General features: G+C 45.5%; 1 protein-coding gene and 3 long non-coding RNA genes across 8 annotated transcripts in view; 2 read left to right on the plus strand and 2 right to left on the minus strand.

The window, feature by feature from the left end:
* The window catches only part of GLIS3 (GLIS family zinc finger 3), a 547835-nt gene that overhangs the window by 57520 nt on the left and 470372 nt on the right, over nt 1-19943 (plus strand). The gene's annotated exons all lie outside the window — the stretch shown is intronic.
* Nucleotides 1812-2321, minus strand: LOC123381590. The gene is made up of 2 exons (XR_006588798.1): nt 2186-2321; nt 1812-2069 (listed from the first exon to the last, which is right to left on the minus strand). It is a non-coding gene; the product is annotated as an uncharacterized LOC123381590 (long non-coding RNA).
* LOC123381592 lies at nt 2339-4898 on the plus strand. Its single transcript, XR_006588800.1, has 2 exons — nt 2339-2454; nt 4716-4898. It is a non-coding gene; the product is annotated as an uncharacterized LOC123381592 (long non-coding RNA).
* LOC109493694 lies at nt 4915-19330 on the minus strand. 3 transcript variants are annotated; one of them, XR_006588796.1, is made up of 6 exons: nt 19020-19330; nt 12274-12385; nt 12104-12189; nt 11816-11908; nt 6697-7362; nt 4915-5401 (listed from the first exon to the last, which is right to left on the minus strand). It is a non-coding gene; the product is annotated as an uncharacterized LOC109493694 (long non-coding RNA). The 3 variants fall into 3 exon arrangements; XR_006588797.1 differs by having other exon boundaries at nt 6697-6880; nt 7231-7362; nt 11816-12189; XR_002737787.2 differs by having other exon boundaries at nt 11816-12189.

Below are 19943 nucleotides of genomic sequence, written 5' to 3' on the forward strand. Positions count from 1 at the left end.
AGAGGTAGGGAAGAATCCTAAGAGCCCTCAGAGGGACGAGGGCTTGCTCGCAACGTGACTCTGGACTTGTAGACTATAGACCTGGAGGAGAATACATTTTTGTTGTTCCAAGCTGCACTGTTTGTGCTGGTCAGTTGACCTTCGCTCTAGGAAGCGAATGCAGAAGACGGTCCAGGGCAACAAGGCAGCCCCCTTTGTGCCAGATTGTCTCAGGCTGTTGTGCGGGAGCGGTCAGTAGAGCGTCCTAACCGCACAGCAGTGAACAGCCAGGAACAGTCCTGGCTCGGATGGCAGCCGATGGTCTGTAGACGTTGGCTTGGCTCCCCCCACCCCACCCCCACCCCCGCCCTGGCCCCTCTCCGGTGCCGTTGGTGGGTGACGATGAAACGTTTCTCACTATCGATGCCACTTCTTTCCCCGGATGATCCCGAGTCTGGTCCCTCTTCTCAGCAAGCTCCACCCTTTCCCCAGGCGTCAGCTTCCACCTCGTGGCCACCGTGCTTTTCCTGCCGAGGCGGGGGGGGGGGGGGGTCACACATAGTCCCCCGGGACCTGAACCTGGGTCTTTCTGTTTCCCGTCCACTGTCAAAGTGTGGTCCCTGGAGCAGCAGTGTCACCTAGGAAGGTTGTTGTGGTGCAAAGACTCCCCCCAGGCCTGCGGGGTCAGAAACTCTGGGTGGGTGCCGGCAGCAGCCTGTGTCTACACTGGCCCGCCGGGGAGTTCTGATGTGCCCCAAAGCTTGGTGATTCTCCACCTTCCCGGCCTGAGACCCAGACTCCTGATTTCTGGGAGCCTTTCTTCTCTGGGCAGAATCCAGACATGAATCAAAATGATTTGTCTTTCAAAACTGTTTTTTTCTGTGGGCTTCTGGAGCCTATGCCGGACATCACAAAAGTGAGTTCTAACTGTTTCTGCCTATTAGCGTTTCTGCTGAAATAATTCCCATGTTCATCAAAGATACGTGAAAACCTTTGGTCGACCTGGGGGAAGGTGCTGTTCAAGGAAGTGTGGAAAACAAAAGCACAAAGATTAATATTTCACTGCATTCCTTTACTCCCCTGTATCTCCGTCTAGACCATAAGCCCTCTGAGGGCAGGGACTGTTTCAATCTGCTTCATCGCTGGATTAGCAGCACCTAGCCACTTGTTGAAAAGATGCAAAACCTAATGAATTATAAAGGTTGCGAGTTCCCATCCCTGGAGGCGCTTAAGCACAGGGAAGATGCGGGGATGTTACAGAGGAGGTTTTTGTATCAGGGAGGTGGTCAGACTAGACGAACTTTAAAGTTCTCTCTGACCCCTCAGTGCTATAATCCCCTGTGATGGGACTCTGCAGAGAGAGAGAAGGAGGGGCTGGCCACAGCGTCTGGCACGTTCTTACTGGTAAATGTTTATGGCCTTTGGACTTCCTCACCGAGGGTGGGGTAGGTGGGGTTACGGTGACTCTTACAAGCTCCCGGACACCACTTAGTCCCAGGACAAATTGTGAGGTACTAGAAATACCTATTGGGAAGCATTTTACCATTCAGAGGTATCTTTTTTTAGCTGTCACATTTATAAATTTGGAGAGTTACTCTGACTGCAACGTTGAAATGTTGGTTTCTAGACACAAGACGAAAAAGCAAAGACGAGACCCTCAGTGGGAAAAGGGGAACTTCACACACAAGTGCAGAGGTCCCTGGCTGGCTTTATGAACACCTGGCGTCAAGGACCCTTCTAGAATGTGGCTGCTGGAAGGGACTTCAGAGAGCTTTTGGTTTACAGTCAAGGAGACAGGCCTATGGAGATGGAAAACTTCTTGACCCCACACAGCTGTTCAATATATTTATTGGGGGAAATGAGAAAGGCTCAGGCCACTTCTTTAAGTGTTAAAGCTATAGCTTGGCAAAAGGCAAGAGTTGAGAATCGTATTCATCATCGTAAGCCTCTGTAACAAAACGTTGTCCTCCCCGGGGGCGCTAGGCACCCCCTCACGCACAGTGCGGCCGGAGCTTACGGGAAAGCAGGCAGGAACTGCACGCTGTCAGCCTGCTGCTTGTAGCCTGGGAGCAGCTTGTCAGACTCCTGTCCTAAAAGAATAATAATAGGAGACGCTCTTACTGGATGATGTTGGATGCTCCCCACGTGCCAGGCGCTGGTCTGACACTTTGTATCCTCACGGTGCTCCGCGCATAGAGCTACTCACCATCATCCTCCTTTCACAGATGAGAACACTGAGGCACAGAAAGGTTTAGAATCTCCTCCCAGGTCCCACAGCCAACGATAGAGCAGAATTCCAACCCGACGTCACAATGACGCCCCTGTAAATTACTTCTTGACATACGTAGTCTCATTTGGTTTCAGGATTCAGGAGGCTTCATTTTTCTTGCGACCCAGGGCTTGGCTTCTCTGGGTGTCCCCGCCTCCTGGGGGATCAGGGTGTGGGGCAGAGCCCCGGTGCACTTGTCCGCAGAGGTGAGCAGGGGGGAGGCAGAAGGGCAGAAGGGCAGGTGAGGTTCCCTGGATGCCACCCAGTGCCGTCTGTTTTGCTGTGATGTTCTGAGGGGTGAACACCTCCCCCTGCTGCCAGTTACTGGGTAGAGTGGGTTCCTCTCTGGCTTTACTCGACTGGAACCCCTGGCAGAGGCGTGGCCCCCTCATTCTTTAGGGGCCCTGGCGTCATCTGGGCTGCCTTGGAGTCTCTGGGGGAGGCCTCAAGAGATCTTTGTTTCCTTGCTCTAGCCTTCTCAAGCTGCAAGGGGTGAGGCCGTCTTGGGCTTCCGGTTAATTCTGTGGAGTGTGACTTGTTGGCCCGGGAGTAGCGGCATCCACGGCTCCTCCCAGCCACAGGCCACATGTCCAGAAAACCATATGCGCTGGGCTACGTGAACATTACGTTGACGACAGCGATGAGTGGGGAGAGAGCAGACAGCCCTCCAGCATGCCTCCGGCGTGAGTCATGGGCGCACAGAGGCTTTCCTCTTCCTGCTTTCCTTTTGTCCAGATCCCTCTGAAAGGCCAGGCTCGTCATGTGATTTCAGTGGGCGGGGTTTAACTTGAACAGGGAAACATGAAACACTTGATTCCATTGGGCTTTGGGCACAGGTTTCATTGATGACGGCCGTCAGGTGCACTAGGAGGAAAACGATAGGGGGAAATTGGGTCCAGGTCAGGGAACCACATCTTGTCTGTGGGCCACATGTCTCACGGGGTAGCTGCTTGTGCACAAGTCCAGGGGACACCACCGGCATTGACTTCAAGGTGGAGGGTGCCCCCTGGAGTGCTGCAGTGTGGTAACACCGATCACACCTTTAGTCAGTGAGCTTGAAGGCCCCATCCATCTAGTGTCACAAAACACAAAGCCCAGATAGAGTTGAGACCCTTCCTTCTCTTTCATCGCTCGTACCTCCTGATTCTGCACCCAGTTCCATTGTGGGTTCCCCTTCCCCCTCTCAGTAACAAGCAGTTCTCAGGCACCGGCTGGGTACCCAGCTGGGTATTTAGCTCAGTCCTTATACTACCTACCTGGAGAGGGAGTACGATCCCACAGGCTAAGTGCTCAGTCCTGCAAGACTGTCTCCCCTACATTTCAGATGCCAGTCACAAGCCCAGATTGTGACCTGTGCTTCTGACCAGCTGACTGTAGATCGGAGGTTCCAGTGACCTACTCTTTGGGTTCGGTTAGTTTGCTAGAGAGGCTCACAGAGCTCAGAGAAACATTTTACTTACTAGATTCTAGGTTTATCTTAAAAAGTTGTAACTCGGGAACAGTCAGATGGAGGAGGCCAAGAGGACATGGTGTGGGGAAGGGGTGAGGAGCTTCTCAGCCCTCTCCGAGCAAGCCAGGCTCCCCAGGTCCCAGATTCAGCATCAGCCCAGAAGCTCTCTGAACCCCATCCTTTTGGGTTTTCATGGAGAGTTCATTACACGGGCATGAATGATGAAGTCATCGGCCTTTGCCAGTTGATTCAGGCTTCAGCCCCTCTTTCCTCTGCAGAGGCTCAGGAGGGGACTAAAAGGTCCAGCCTTCTAATCACAGGCTCGATTCTCCAGGCAGCCGGCCCCTTCCCTAGGTGTGGTCCAAAAGTCACTTCATTAACACAGCAAAAGACACCTTTAGGCCTCTCATCATTTAGGAAAAAATTTTAAGGGCTTTAGGGGCTCTGTGCCGGGAACAGGGATGAAGACCAAATATCTATTTTGTTAAAAGGTAGACTGAAGCATATGAAACATCTTGAGTTTATTTGAACACGGATTGATTTGGATCAGGCAGTGCCGAACCAAGAGCGATTAGGAGTGTTTCACCAACAGGAGTTTGGGGAACATGAGAAAGAAAATTAAGGTAACAGAAAAATGTAAGCAAGTTAATTGATTGGCTATAGCTTAGAGTTGAGTTAGCTGTTCATGATTGGTTGCTTTTAGCATTTTGATTTTGTAACTTTGAGGCATTTAGAGGCTTAGGTTTTGGTTTGCTTTTTATGTAGGCTGCCATGGCCTGAGAGCATTATTGGTCTACTGTCCTTGTTTAATTAAACACTTTCCCTCTTTTGGCCATCCTCTCATCCATGAGAGATTGACCAAAAAGTTGGTATGGGCGCCACCCTCCAGTCACCGTGAGAGTTAAGTGGCTCTCGTGTCCTTGTGACACTCCTAAGTTGTGAGGGCAGATCTGTGGAAGAATTGTTTTTCATCTTGTTCATCTGGTTGCTTCCTTTTTTCTATTTCTCCGCGCTCAGAGAGACCATGTGATATACTGCGGATGGCTGTGAACATGCATTTAGGACCTTGGAGAGAACCTGGTGCTCCAGGGAGACTCCAGTGATGACTGTTGGGAGGCTGGTACCAAGAGACTGAAGTTTCCTCCTTCGCTAGGGCCTCCATGAACCACCCAGCTGATATCAAATAAATCAAAGAATGTACACGGGGGGGGGGGGGGGGGTCATCAACCTGTTTTAACCAAGTGACTTGTTAATTTCTTGTATGTGTTGCAGTACCGGAGGTAATGGTCCAGGTACAATGATCCAGCTTCCTCTTTGTTCATCCAGCAAGTAACATAAAGCAATTCTGTTACCCAAAACCACCTTGGGGCACCTGGGTGACCAACTCGGTTGCTCAGTTGGTTAAGCTTCCCACTGTTGATTTCGGCGCAGGTCATGATCTCCTGGTTCTTGGGATCGAGCCCCGCGTCAGGCTCCCCACAGACAGAGCGGAGCCTGCTTGGGACTCTTTCTCCCTCTCCTCCTCTGCCCCTCCCCCACTTGTGTGTGTGCTCTCTCTCTCTCTCCCTCTCTCTGTCAAAATAAATAAATAAACATTAAAAAAAACCCCACCTTAGCAAGAGTGTTTGGGGACTTTGGTTGTACAGCTGTGGACTCAGCAGTAGATTCAGTGACAGCCGCCAGAATGAAGGAGTGTTGCCTTCCTGTGCGTTAACACAGAGAGGAAGCAAGGAGCAAAAGGCGAAAGGAGTAAAAGTTTCATATTGGGGTTGAAAATCTTGATTCATGACCTTGGGAGAGCTGTCTGTCTCAAGATGTTCTCTAATTCTGGGAAGGAACCTCCCTAGTTAATTTTAATTTAAGATCTCCAGCTGGTATGCAGATCCAAGTGTCTAAATGAGTCCCTTTCATTTGGGGGATGGGACCCAAGGTTCAAATCCCTAAAGTATGGCTGCTGTTGGGTTGTGGAGAGAGCCTGAGGTATGGTCCCTTATAAGGCGCTTCAAGGGCAGCCTCTGTGATCCAAATCAGAAGGGTGGGAGAAAACAGGGGATATTTTAAATATATATATAGGGGCACCTGGGTGGCTCAGTCGGTTGAGTGTCCGACTTCGGCCCAGGTCATGACTTCATGTCTGTGAGTTCGAACCCTGCGTCGGGCTCTGTGCTGACAGTGCAGAGCCTGGAGCCTGTTTCAGATTCTGTGTCTCCCCCTCTCTCTCTGACCCTCTCGCATTCATGCTCTGTCTCTCTCTGTCTCAAAAATAAATAAACGTTAAAAAAAAAATATATATATACATATATACATGTATATGCATACATATATATACACATATACATATATATATAAAATAAAACCTCAAAGACAATGAACAGGAGTCGAATCTGATATCTATAGGTTGTGTTATAATCCTCTACTGAAACACAATGTTTGTTCTACATCACCCTCATTTCTTTAAAAAATATTTTTTTTAACATTTATTTTTGAGAGAGAGAGAGACAGAGTGCGAGTGGGGGAGGGACAGTGAGAGAGGGAGACACAGAATCTGAAACAGGCTCCAGGTTCTGAGCTGTCAGCACAGAGCCCGACGCGGGACTCGAACTCACAAACAGTGAGATCATGAGCTGAGCCAAAGTCGGGCACTTAACTGACTGAGCCACCCAGGCGCCCCTATTTCTAATAAAGATAATTACAGTAAGACTAATTTGTTTGCATAATAAATCTAATCTTATTAAAGTTGGCCTGATTATTTACATAAGTGCAGCAAGAATAGCGATTGACCGTATTAGACCTTTTAAAAATCTGCTTTTCTGGAACTTTTCAGAGGGAGTCTTAGATAAGACTTTTATAGCCTCTCCAGGCTAAGAAGCCATGCCAAGAACTCACCATCAGACTTCACTTGCAATACCTATCTGTTTGGGTGAATTCTTCTCTTCATGAGGTCCCCAGGATATCTTGAAGTTCCTGGGCCTGCCAGGAAGTGACCTGCCTTACTCACCTGCTAAGGTTGCTGAGAACTCTGTAAGCAAGGTGCCAGGCTCTTTGTTCCCAGGGACTTTTTTGGCTCCATAAGTCAACTTTAGTTCCTTCAAACTATCTTCTCACATCTGATTTTATGCATATTCTCAAATATGACATTTCATCAAAGTCTTGGTCATGTAACCAATGTTTCCAATTGTGTCCTGTTGCAAGGAGAACAGATTCCTATTGAACTTAAGCAAATAACTGTATCTCCATGAAAATAAGAATGGAGTTTCCAAATTCTGGAGGAATCAGATAAGGAGAAAAGATAAATGTTTCATCTTTGTTTACAAAGGTACATTTTTCCAAAGTAATGATAGTTTAAGAGAAAAGACAGATTTTCCTAACTCTAGAAAAACAACACCACAGTGTTTCAAACAAAAGTCATAAAAATTATAAAATCATCTCTATCAGTTCATTCAGTCCAATGTAACTAATTCTTGTTGATCTTGATCTTTTGTTAGTTTTATGAAACTGTCAGTCTTTCCCTTAGAGCTCTGCCAATTCTTACTCAGTGGTGTGGTCTGGAAGTTATCAGAAACTTGTACTTGTTAGAGTCCTTCCCATGAGTTGTCTGGAAGATGAAGAAGCACTTTTGTAGGAACATTTATTTGCAAAAGCATCAGAGTAGAAAAGTAAGTTTCTGTAAGGGAAAAAAGATTTAAAAATGGCCATGGTTAAAGAGTTGTTCAAAGTTCATTATAATGCTGTCAACAAGAAAATTTGGTTATTTCTGTGGCATACAGGGTTTGAGATAATAACTAGAATTGTAAGTGATAGTATTATACCAGGACATATATCAGATTTCTAGGAATTTTATATAATTGCTGGAACACACACACACATATATATATATATTTTTTTAATGTTTATTTTTATTTTTGAGACAGAGAGAGACAAAGCATGAACGGGGGAGGGTCAGAGAGAGAGAGGGAGACACAGAATCGGAAGCAGGCTCCAGGCTCTGAGCTGTCAGCACAGAGCCCGACGCAGGGCTCGAACCCACGGACCATGAGATCATGACCTGAGCCGAAGTCGGATGCTTAACCAACTGAGCCACCCAGGCGCCCCTGGAACACTTATATTAATAACCTATATGCATACAAATATAACATAATTATTACTTCTTACTTGACAGTGCTTCTCATGTAATTTAACAGCAAATAAGGCTAATTAGTTACCTAATTAATATCTGTCTTTTTATGAGGAGAGACAACAAATCTTTTGAAATGTTCCAGGGACCTTCTAGAAAATCCCAAACTTACTTCCAGGTCAAAAAGTCTTTACTTAGAATTTGATTTTGGGAAGTTTGGATGCTTGACTAAGTAGGATCACAGACCATTGTGAAAGAATATACTCAGTTATCTATTTCACCAAAGTGACAGAACATTTCAAAGGCAAATACAGAAGGTTACATAGTTGTGAGGAAAGCTTTAGCTCTTCGAATACTGACAAGACTCAGTTTTCTTAAGGCATCAAAGACCTGGTAAAGGCAACACGAAGCACAGGACATTAATTTAGGAAAACACGAAAGCTTTGTTTTCCAGGTGTGTTACTTACAAGGTAAAGGAAGTCCTTTCACAATCTCTCATTGTCAAGAACAGACTAAGAGTTTAGGACAACTTTGTCCTTTAGGTAGATGAAAGAAACTTTTTAGTTTTACGTAAGTACCCTATTGTATTAAAGCTTACGTTTAAAACCCTTGGAATAACAATTCAGTTTTGGCCAGCTTGAGTACACAAGGTAAAAATTCCCTCTGTCTATCTGTTCCCAGCTTTCCATAATCCATTCAGTTTGTCCTTTGTTCTCCTCTTTCCCATTCTGAAGGAACCAGCTTTAAAAATTTTTTTTTTTAACATTTATTTATTTTTGAGACAGAGAGAGACAGAGCATGAATGGGGGAGGGTCAGAGAGAGAGGGAGACACAGATTCTGAAGCAGGCTCCAGGCTCTGAGCTGTCAGCACAGAGCCCGATGCGGGGCTTGAGCTCACAGACCGTGAGATCATGACCTGAGCTGAAGTAGGACACTTAACCGACTGAGCCACCCAGGTGCCCCTGAAGGAACCAGCTTTTAGTTTAGGGAAAAATTCCTTTCATTTCCCTTAACAAAAAAGCATCTTCATACCTCCTGACCTTTTCTTGGCCAAAACACATTTTACTTTCCTTGCATACAGAGTTTTTTCCCTTATTATTTCTAGTAGTTAACAGTTCCATATTAATTAGAGTTTTTAACCCTTAGGAACCTTAATTTCTAGTGAAAAGTAAGAAATCAGCATTCTTTGTATTGGCAGATTCATGAGTATATTTCTTGATTTCTAGAAGCATATGCTTCCTCAGTAGTATATCATTTCAGTGATGCAGAGGACATGTTTATTAACACACCCAAATGTTTTTAGTTTCTCTGTAATAAGAAGCCAAAAGTAGATAAAAACTGTGTTCAGTAATGTTTCATTATTTTATCTTATCTGGAAATGATCTGAGATACTCAGTGAATATCCATCATTTAACTTACCTCAGTATACTTTTGTTTCAAGTTACCAGAAACATTTTGGAAACTATTTAAAATATATACTTTTTTAATGTTTACTTATTTTTGAGAGAGAGAGAGAGATAGAGCATGGGGAGGGGGTCAGGGAGAGAGAGAGAGAGAGAGAGAGAGAGAGAGAGAGAGAGAGAGAGAATCTGAAACAGGTTCCAGGCCCCGAGCTATCAGCACAGAGCCTGACACGGGGCTCGAACTCACGAACCATGAGATCATGACCTGAGCTGAAGTTGGACACTTAACTGACTGAGCCACCCAGGTGCCCTGGAAACTATTTTTAAGTACACATACAGTAAAGCATCAGTATTCTTGAAAATTTCATTTGTAGATTATCTCAGATCGTGTGACCTTGAAAAACATTTGGGTTAGTGTTTATATTTCTGAGAACATACTTAATTTGTAGAGTGCTTTTCTGTCCTTGAGGTTGTTTGTCTTTAAGCCAGTTAAATAGAGCCCTTTATAAGTTGATGTTGGCAATGCCAATGTGGTAGAAAAATATCACACATCAGTAAAATGCATACATAGATATACATAAACATAAAGACAAATATAAACAGAGACCTATAGCTTTTGTTTTAAAGTTTTAGCCATGAAACGGACATTATTAATGTAAAAGTCACTAGTTTATAAGAGAACAATTGGATCTAAAATTGTGTTTCTTGGGGAGCCTGGGTGGCTCAGTTGGTCAAGCGGCGGACGTCAGCTCAGGTCACGATTTCATGGCTTGTGAGTCGCGTTGAGCTCTGTGCTGACAGCTTGGAGTCGGGAGCCTGTGTCAGATTCTGTGTCTCCCTCTCTCTGCCCCTCCCCTGCTCGTGCTCAGTCTCTTTCTCCTCCAAAAATAAACATTAAAAAAATAAGTAAAATTGTGTTTTTTGAACACAAGATAAACAGCAAGTTTATCTGTGTTCAGATGGCTTTAACGTTTTTACCAGTGTTTGTAGAGAAGATCTTTAAGATTTTTAATTCACCTGTTTTCCAAATAGCACCCCTTTCCTCTTTTCCTTTTTCTTTCCCTTCTGATTAGAATCCTCTCACTGGAGTTTGTATTTCAGAGATGGCCCTCAGTTCCTAGAGAAGGTTGGTACAATATTGACTTCTCAAAGCACAGAGAAAGAATACAAGTTCCGCTAAGGACTTTTGATCCTAAATCAAGAAATTGACAATGCTTGCAAGCCTTCCGAGGTGAATAGGGAAGGTTTTGGGATTGGTAAAAACGATGGGGGTGGGGGGCTTTGAATTCTTTCTAGAGCAGTATTTCTGTTTTTGTAAAGACTTGATATGTAAGATGAGTACAGTTGTTTTTAATTCCTCCCAGACTTGGGTTGTAACCTCAATGATCTCAAGGCTGACCCCCCATCCAACTATATTACCTTCAGTTTGCTTCTCTGAATCAGGAAGAAGATGTTCAACTGGATGGGCATCACAGGCTTCTAGATTCTAGATTTAGAGCTGTTTGTCTTTGGAATGGTTTTCTTTCTCTTGGGTACGTAGTTTCATTTAACTTAGGGGAGAAGGCCTTTTAAAAAACCTTCCTCTTAGGCTCTGAGTACCGGCTTCCAATTTGGCCAGCTTCTGCCCATAGAGTTATTTTAAATTCTCTTGAATCTCTTGTCGGGTTTCCTGAACAACCCCAAGGATGCAAGAGGTACCCCTAAAGAGGTATAGAAGAAACAGTCCTCCCAGGATCCAGAGTCACTCCCAAAGATAGCCAAAGGAAGAAAAGATTTAGACAGTTCCCCTGAGAGCTGGCAGCAAAGAGGAAACCCTACCCGCGGATGGAGTGCAACCCATAATTTTGTTCATCCATATTTTGGGGCCTCCCAGCCTTCTCTAGGAAGTGAGGACCATCCCTGAAATATAAAATCCAGTAAGGGGATTCTTACCAGAAGGAAAGAAAAAGAAAAAAAAAGGGAGGGTTATTTGGAAAATAGGTGAAAATCTTAGAGATCTCTCCAAATACTGGTAAAAACGTTTAAAGCCATCTGAATAGATAACTTGCTGCCGTCTTTAAGAAACGATTTTTTATTGTATTTTATCTTAATTTTTTAAATGTTTATTTTTGAAAGGGAGAGAGACAGAGTGTGAGCAGGGGAGGGGCAGAGAGGGGGAGACAGAATCCAAAGCAGGCTCCAGGCTCCCAGCTGTCAGCACAGAGCCCGATGTGGGGCTTGAACTCACGAGCCGTGAGATCATGACCTGAGCTGAGGTCAGCTGCTTAACCAACTGAAGTCAAGTTCTCAGAACACAAACAGGACAAACGAGAGGTAGTCGCTGTCCCTAGGAGAGTAGGGGTCCGCAATGATGCATTCCCAAAGGTAAATCCACGAGGCACAATTCAAAGATCTTATTCTTACAAATGTTATTTTTGTTTTGTTTTGTTTTGTTTTGTGTGTGTGTGTGTGTGTGTGTGTGTGTGTGTGTGTGTGTGTGTGTGTTTTGCCTGTCAATGTGAATTTGGGAAGGGGTGACAGTGTGAAATGTTACCTTCCCCTCACAACCAGGCACCACAGGTGGAGATCTGGAAGAGTTGACTTTGGTAGGAATTCTCACCCTTTCCTGGCTTGTGCCAGTTTTCCCAGGATGCCATCTGCAGGCTCCGAAGCATGTGAGGTGTCCCAGTGGGTCTCATCCTGGTCACAGAAACTGTAGAGGGGGATAAATAAACTTCTGTCTACTTTTTATGGTGAGTCCTTGGCTGAGACCCCATTTTCTCTAGGGCATCTCCTAAATGGATAAGCTTCTCTAGGTTAAAGGTTCTCCACTGTGGTCACTGTAATTCAAAATTCTCTTTGGTTAGGTTAACCTTTTGGTTCAGCCTTAAAACAAAATTTTATTCACCAGAGTCTTCACCCTGGTCTCAGTCTGGTTGCCAAGTTGGACCAGTATGACCCTGGATCCAGTCCGACTCCAGGTGGTTTCCAGACCTAGGTCAGGAAAAGAAATGCTCAAATAAAGTCTGAAAGCTCATAATACAAAAACTGTGCAGCTAGGATCTGAGAGGGACTTACCCATCACCTCCGGAGGCAGCAACAAAGCAGGGAGCCCAAGGGGGCTCAGCAGGTACCTTCCCGTGGCTGCTCGTCACTCCTGGAGGCCGTGAGGGTTCTCCATTGGTTCCCTCTAATGACATCAGAACCATAAAAAGATAAACTGAGGCATATTAACAATTTTACGAGTGTATTTGGGCAAAAGTTGATTCAAACTGGGCAGCACCAAGCTGGAAGTGGTTAGGAGTGCTGTACCAACAGGAGCTTGGGGAGAGGCTTTAGTAGAGAAAAATTAGAAGAAAGGTAAGGAGATTGTTGACTGGCTATAGCTCAAAGCCTAGTTGGCTGTGCGTGTTGGTTGTCCTTAGCGGTTTTAATTTTGTGACCTTGAAGCCTTTATAGGTTTGGATTTTAGTTTTCTTATGTAGCCAGCCATGGCATCAGAGCCACATCTGTCTGATGACCTCTTGTTTTAATTGATACAACAATTTTTTATAAACTGTAATGCCGTACCACCTGATCATCTCCAGTTCTGAATCCCACCTGGATCTGCCTAGCGTCTCGTCTCCTCCAGCACTTCTCTAGGGCCCTCAGCCGTTGAAGTGGCCTCCTAGCTGCCCTCCCCACATCTCTCTTGTCCCTTCTTTCCAGAATGCAGATCTGGTCACAGCATCCCAACCTCCTCCTAACGCCGCCTCCGCACCCCAGTACGACTTTACCGATTCCTCTTTGCTCTGAGGACAAGACCATGTGTTTGAACATGACCCCTGGCCCTGATGTCTGTCCCCTGCCCACCTCCCCAGAAGTGCACTGCCCCCTTTGTTCCCTCAGCCCCCGTGCTCTGCTCGGGTCTTGGAAACCTGCTGTGCTGTCTGCCGAGGACACACTCCCTCCACCTTCACCCACTGCACCTTCAATCTCAACCACTCCCCACTCAGCTCATGCATTACTTCCTCGTCTGACCTCCTTGACGTCCTTGATCTCCGTTGACCTCCTTGACCATTGTAGCCTCTGTTTATAAAAGTGATTGTTTGTGTCCTGTGTGTCTCCCCCATGTGACTCTGAGCTGCACATCTTGTTTAGTGCTGGACCCCCAGAATGAGCACAGAGAACTCATTACCGGTTTGTTGTCGTTGAAGGATTTGCTTTGCCTTTTGGTGGGGAGGAGGGAAAACTTTGTCACCGTTAAGAGTTGAGGTAAGCCCACATACACAGATCTTCCACACCAATGCCGGCCCCTCCGTCTTCCCAATTGAGCCCCACACCTCCTGCTTTTTCAGGTGCTTCCAGCCTGAGTATGTTTCCAGATCTCTCTTGTTCTTTGTCCTGAGGTTGTAGACTCAATTTTTTAAAAAATTGTGGTAAAATGTATATGATGTAAAAATGACCATTTTAACCATTTTTAAGTATGCATTTAAGCGGCAGTAGGTATAATCACCCTGTAACGCAACCATTACCACCATCCATCTCTAGAACTTTCTCGTCTTCCCAAATTAAAGCTCTGTACTCGTTTAACAAGAACTCCCCTCTTCCTGTTCTCTCCTGGTAACCGTTATTCATTCTCCTTTCTGTCTCTGTGACTTTGACTCTTCTAAGTGCCTCATATAAGGGAAGTCATGCGGTGTTTGTCTTTTTGTGATCGGTTTATTTCACTCAGCATCATGTCTTTAAGATCCATGTCTGTTGTAGCACGTGTCAGAATTTCCTTCTTTTTAAAGGCTGAGCAATATTGCATTGTTGTGCTATGAACACTGGTATACAAAAGTCTGTTCAAGAGACTCCATTTTTTTAAAAATGTTTTTCTGAAATAGAACAGGAGTGGGGGTGGGGCAGAGAGGAGGAGACAGGGGCAGAGAGAGAGAGAGGAGAGAATCTTAAGCAGGTTCGATGTCCAACACCGAGCCCAGTGTTGGATTCGATCCCATGACTGTGAGATCATGACCTGAGCTGAAATCAAGAGTTGAGTGCTTAACTGACCGAGCCACCCAGACGCCCCTGCAACACGCTCCATTTCTACTGACATGCTGTAATTGTAAGATCAAAGGGTGATCTCTCCCTCATCATGGTATAACGGAGTCTTGAGCTGTGCGTTTACTTCCTCTCAGCAAGTATCTGCTAAACCTTTTCCTGAGCTGGCTCCAGGTTAGATATCCCTCGTCCACGAGACGTTAAACAGGCCTAGGGGACTGTGCCCCGAGGGACTTCCTCTTGGATGAGGAAACAGGTTCTGGGGATTTTTGAATGCTACGTTGTGTATTCAGACTTAATTAGAATTCAGAGAGATGGGGGTGGGGGGAGAGATCAGTGTGGACCTGAGGGTTAGAGAAGGTGTATTAGTTTCTTGTTGCTGCTGTAACAAATTACCAAAAAGTTACTGACTTAAAGCAACACACATTTAATCTCTTATAGTTCTGAAAGCCACAGATCTAAAACCTGCTTCATGGGGCTAAAGCCAAGGTGTCAGTAGGGCTGGTTCCTGATGGAGGTTCTGAGGGGAAAATTGTTGCCTTGCCTTTTTCAGCTTCTGGTGGCTGTCTGTGCTCCCTGGCTTGTGACCCTTTGCTCCACCTTCAAAGTGCCTCAGTCCAGTCTCTGCTTCCGTCACTGCGCTGCCTTCTGCTCTGAATTGGACTCTCCCTGCCTCCCTCTTATAAGAACCATTGGGACTACATCCGCCCCTCCCGGGTAATCTCAGATAGTCTCCCCACCTGGGGACCTCTAACTTAATCATCCTTGAAGATTCCCTTCTGCCATGTGGAATCACATATTCACAGGTTCCGGGGATTAGGACATGGACATCTTTGGGGGGGGGCATCATTCAGCGGACCACAGAAAGCTTTCTGTAGAAGCATGTGGGCTGGCCTTCACAGTTGACCTGCAAGGTAGGAGAGGCAGGTGGGGACGATGTTCTTGTGACGAGGTAGATGTGCGTCGTGTAGTCTTCCCTCCATCTAGACAGTAGGTGTCACTGCATCTTCCTGTGCATGATTGAGCAGACATGGACGTGGAGTGCACTGCGAGCTTGGACCCTCCTCCCTGCACCTGTTTCAGTATTGTGGGTTGTTCAAGTGCCCACTAAGTGTCTCTGACAGTGAGCAGTGCCCTGGTGGCTGGAGGCACAGCAGTGGAGATCATTGGCAATGAATGCTCATGGGTCTTTACAAAACTCACTCATCGTCTGCGTTTATTACGCACCTTCAAGTGCCAGGAGCAATGTCAGGCTTCGTGGACACATAACCGACATATAGCCCTTTCACCCAGGGCGTATTTTTCTTTTTTCCTTCCTTCCTTCCTTCCTTCCTTCCTTCCTTCCTTCCTTCCTTCCTTCCTCCTTTCCTTTCCTTTCCTTTCCTTTCCTTTCCTTTCCTTTCCTTTCCTTTCCTTTCCTTTCCTTTCCTCTTTCTTTCTTTCTTTCTTTCTTTCTTTCTTTCTTTCTTTCTTTCTTTCTTTCTTTCTTTCTTTCTTTTTTAATGTTTGTTTATTTTCTTGAGAGAGAAAGAGAGCATTAGTGGGGGAAGGGAAGGGTGAGAGGGAGATACAGATTCCGACACAGGGTCCAGGCCCCGAGTTGTCAGCACAAAGCCCGATGCGGGGCTTGAACTCACAAACCCTGAGATCATGACCTGAGCTCAAGTCAGATGCTTAACCGACTGAGCCACCCAGATGTCATATTTTTTTCTTTATCAAGTTTCATACCACAAACAAGATTACTTTTATAGTTGAAAAAAAATTAAAACGAAACCTGGTATTTATCTAAAAAAAATAAATAAAGGCATTGTTTCTGGTGCCAGCAGTAGGTGAATGTGGGTCTAAAGTGTGTTTGTCTGGTTCCAGTGTGGACAAAGATTGGAGAAGGTAGAAGATGCATCCTTTGTTCTGGAAGTGGTTGCAGAAACATGTGTTTTCCAGGAAAGGGATCGATACCAGAGAATGGAGAGCATCCAGAACACTAAGTGGAGACGAGTTTTGAGGGCCTTGGGTTTAGTAAAAATTTCTAGTAGGCTCTGAACATCCATCGCAAATGCTGAGTTAAAGATGAACTGTATGTAGTTCGTTAAACCTTTCTTTCTTTAATGCTCGCCCAGATGTTAATGCCCTAGCACATTTCTCAGGATCCAGGCCACCACGTTAGGGGGTCCTCTGTTCTTTTAAGTGGTTTCAAGGAGAACTTTTCACTCATCAACAACACACAGACAGTCCTAGAATAGGACCTATTCTGGCCTCAAAACAAAAACTAAAGGAGAAAAACTGTGATTGGGTTTGCACTTTGGAAACCCCAGACCTGTGCGTTCAGAGGTCGAGAGTGTGCTGAAGAAGACGGGCTTTGCGGTCTCACCGGCCTGCCTAGGTGGTCGGGCACTTTGTCTACTTTCTCTGTGAGTCCACGATCTTGTCTATAAAATGGACGCAAAAATAGTACGCTGAGCATCAGGCTGTTGTTGAGGATTAAAATATGTAACATATTACCTGGCACACAGTATGCTCTCCCTCAATGTTAATTGCTGTTCAGTGCATGCAGGGGCAGTTTGAGGCTATAGGGTACATCGTTTAGCCTTTAAAGTGAGGTAAGAGAAGACAATGGCCAAGGTTAATCCTTTTTTTTTTTTTTCCGTAGAAACTTGTAATAAATCACCCAAAGCTACAGCAAATCAAGTGACTTACAGAAAACGGGGCAAAAAAAGCAAGTGATTTCCAGAAAATGGTGCTCACTGAGTCATTGGCAGTCTTCCTGCTTCCTTGCATTTTCCTTAGCAGTTTGTGTGAATCCTGGAATAAGTGTTCAGATTGACCTCAGTCTCTTTATGAGAAGATATTTCAGAATCCAACTCTGCTGCCAAGCATATGGGTGAAAGGAGGGGGAAAAGGCTGAAACCCTCGAGGAAGAATATTAATCATAACAATAACTACAGCCGACACTGGTATTGTCGCTGGAGTTGACAAGGAGCCTTTTCACCTGTTCTAGCTCCTATGGCCCTCACAGTCATCCTGTGAGGTGTCTGTGGTGGGTGTTATTGTTAATCCGATTTTGCCGATGAAAACACAGAGTTGAAGGATGTTGAACGAGTTTGGTTGTCCGAGATGACACAGAAAGAAAGTCAAAGCCAGAGGCATGACTCCCCATCCTTTAGAAGAAGTCAGCATCTGATGCTACTGGCCTCACTACGAAGTGATACGAGTAGTAAACACAGCCCTTTGGACGTGGCCAGGTGAGCGTTGTTGTTCACAGTGGTCACTTACGGGTGCCGTGCAAGCATCTTGAATACGCCTTCCTTCCCAGTTACAAGACACACACACACATCTCATTTTTTAATGCCTTTCCATTGTTGATCTCAAATGCTTATTCACTAGCCTTGGTGCCAAACGACTTTTTGCTATTTTCAAATGCTGTTGCTCAAATCTGCCCTTTTCAGATGTGACTTGAGACCAGTGAAGATATTCGTATAAAATCCACAGACTCCAGTGAGACATCTAAGAGATTTTAAACTGGAGTGGAATACGTTGGAATATACTGGAATAGATGTGTCACTTCCTCAGGGGACTATTTGGAAGGGCATCTCTTTTTGGGTGTGAAAGTTCTGGTGTGTTTGTTTGAACACAGGCGTCATATTACTTCATGGTTGTGGTTTGGGGAAGTCAATAAATAACTCCCTTTCTTCCCCACCCGAGTTCAGTACCGGTTGAGAAATGAGACAGGGAAAGTGGGCAGCTAGATGGAGGTCAAAGTATGAGCTTTATCACTGATAAGCTAATGACAGAACTGGCCTGAGAAGTGTGGCCAAAAGGGTTGCCAACAACCCAGCCCCAAGTTAGAGCTTCACCCCCTAGTCCAGCTCCCAGCACCCGCCCCCTCCCCCCAGGGTGGAGCCTGTCTCTCTAGGCACCAAGGGACAGAACGGAATGTGAGAATCGTGCAGAAGAGAGCTGGTGATGAGTGGACAGGGCAGAGGAGGTGGAGGGATAGAAAGCGGAGGAGGAGGTAGGAGGAGTAGAGAGGAAGGTAGTTAAGTGCGGATGTTCACTTCTTTCTCCTAAGTTCACTAATCTGGTAAATCATACTCCCTCCTTCCCAAGGGAAGAGTGAGTAAGAGGTGGGGGCTGAAGCCAAAAGCATTACACCAGGAAAACACAGGTAGATTCCTATCTAGCATTTGCCAGGTATTTATTGGCTTTAATGTCAGCAACGTTTCCGAGAGTTGGGTATGATTGTTCCTGTATAGATGATTTCCGAAGGTCAGATAGCCGAAAGGATTTGTAGTCGGGTCTGAATACAGAGCCCATGTTTGTTCCCGTACACTAAGAAGAACTTCTCATTGGGCACAGACAAGCATGGGGCAAGGTACAGGGTGATAATGGCTAGGGACTGAAGAGATCATTCCGTCTGGGAAATCAGGGAAGTATTTGGGGGTGGGGGGGCAAGATGTAGCATTTGCAGTGGGCATTGGGTAGAAACGTACAGCCCAGAAATGAAGGACTCTCTGGGGACAGGGAACAGCATAAGCAAAGATAAGGTGATGAGAAATGATCCGGTACACTTTAGGGAGCTAAAAATAGAAAATGTGGAAGTCATATCAGGTTGGGATGGTGTGTTGGGTTAAGGGCCCTTTTCAAAGCAGAAAGAACAGAAATGACTGAACAATCCAATGTAAGGGGTCAGGGAAAGACCAGAATCAGACCTGATGTCAACATTTTTAAGCTAGGTAAATGAAAGAATGATGATGCCGTCAAAGAGATGTGAAAGTCGGAAGAGAGACTGGTTTTACACTTACTTATCTCTGAATGTGTTCAGTTGGGCGGACTGTTTTGTAGGGATGAACCCTTCCTTTCACGATTCGTGCGTTCATTCAGGCAACAGCGTTTGTTGAGTCGTATGACGTCCTAGGAGCTGGGGATTTGCTGGCGATGAAGCACAGGCATGGTGCCTGTTCCCCAGGACCTTCCGGCCAAGTGGGTGGGAGGACAGATGAATTCAAACCACCATGGTGTCGAATCACTACTGCGGTGTTGTTGGCCGGGGAGGCATGCAGGGCGCTTGGAAGGCCTGTCAGAAACCAGGGGTCTAATCTGGTGGTGAAGGTCAGGAAACATTTGACGAAGTGACACGTGTGCCCAGAGCTGTTGGGTAAATAAGAGTCAACGAGGCCAGGAGGACAAAGAGCAGAACAGGCAGGGGACGTTCACCTAACGAATATTACACAGCAGTAGCGGTCGGTGAGTCTCTGCTCACAGCTTCGCGGATGAAGTTGGCAGCATAATGCTGGCTGAAAACAAGCAGGTCCTAGAGACCGTACCCTGCATGATGCCTTCTTAAAAAGTTTGAAAGCAAAAAAAAAACAGTAGATTGCTTAGGTATACAAGTACAGTGTATGTGCTAAAACAAGAAAAAAGTCAATGAAAATAATCCCCGAATTTAAAAAGAGTAGAAATTCAGAGGGACTGGCAGTGAGGTGTGGGGGAGGTTCGTAAAGGGACGTGCAAATGATTGGTAAGGTTTCAGATACTGAGCTCTGAAGAGCTCATTGTATTGTTTTAAATACATAAATAAAGAGGGCTGTGCGTCAGCCAATTTAATTTAAATGGTGTGATAAACCAAGAATTAAGATTAATACAATTCTAGGCACTGGGATTTTTTTTTTTTTTGAAGAGATTATGCTGAGTATTAGGGCCTGAAAGAATATCAGGATGGCTGGAAT

Source organism: Felis catus, chromosome D4 (assembly GCF_018350175.1).
Source record: "Felis catus isolate Fca126 chromosome D4, F.catus_Fca126_mat1.0, whole genome shotgun sequence".
NCBI lineage: Eukaryota > Metazoa > Chordata > Mammalia > Carnivora > Felidae > Felis > Felis catus.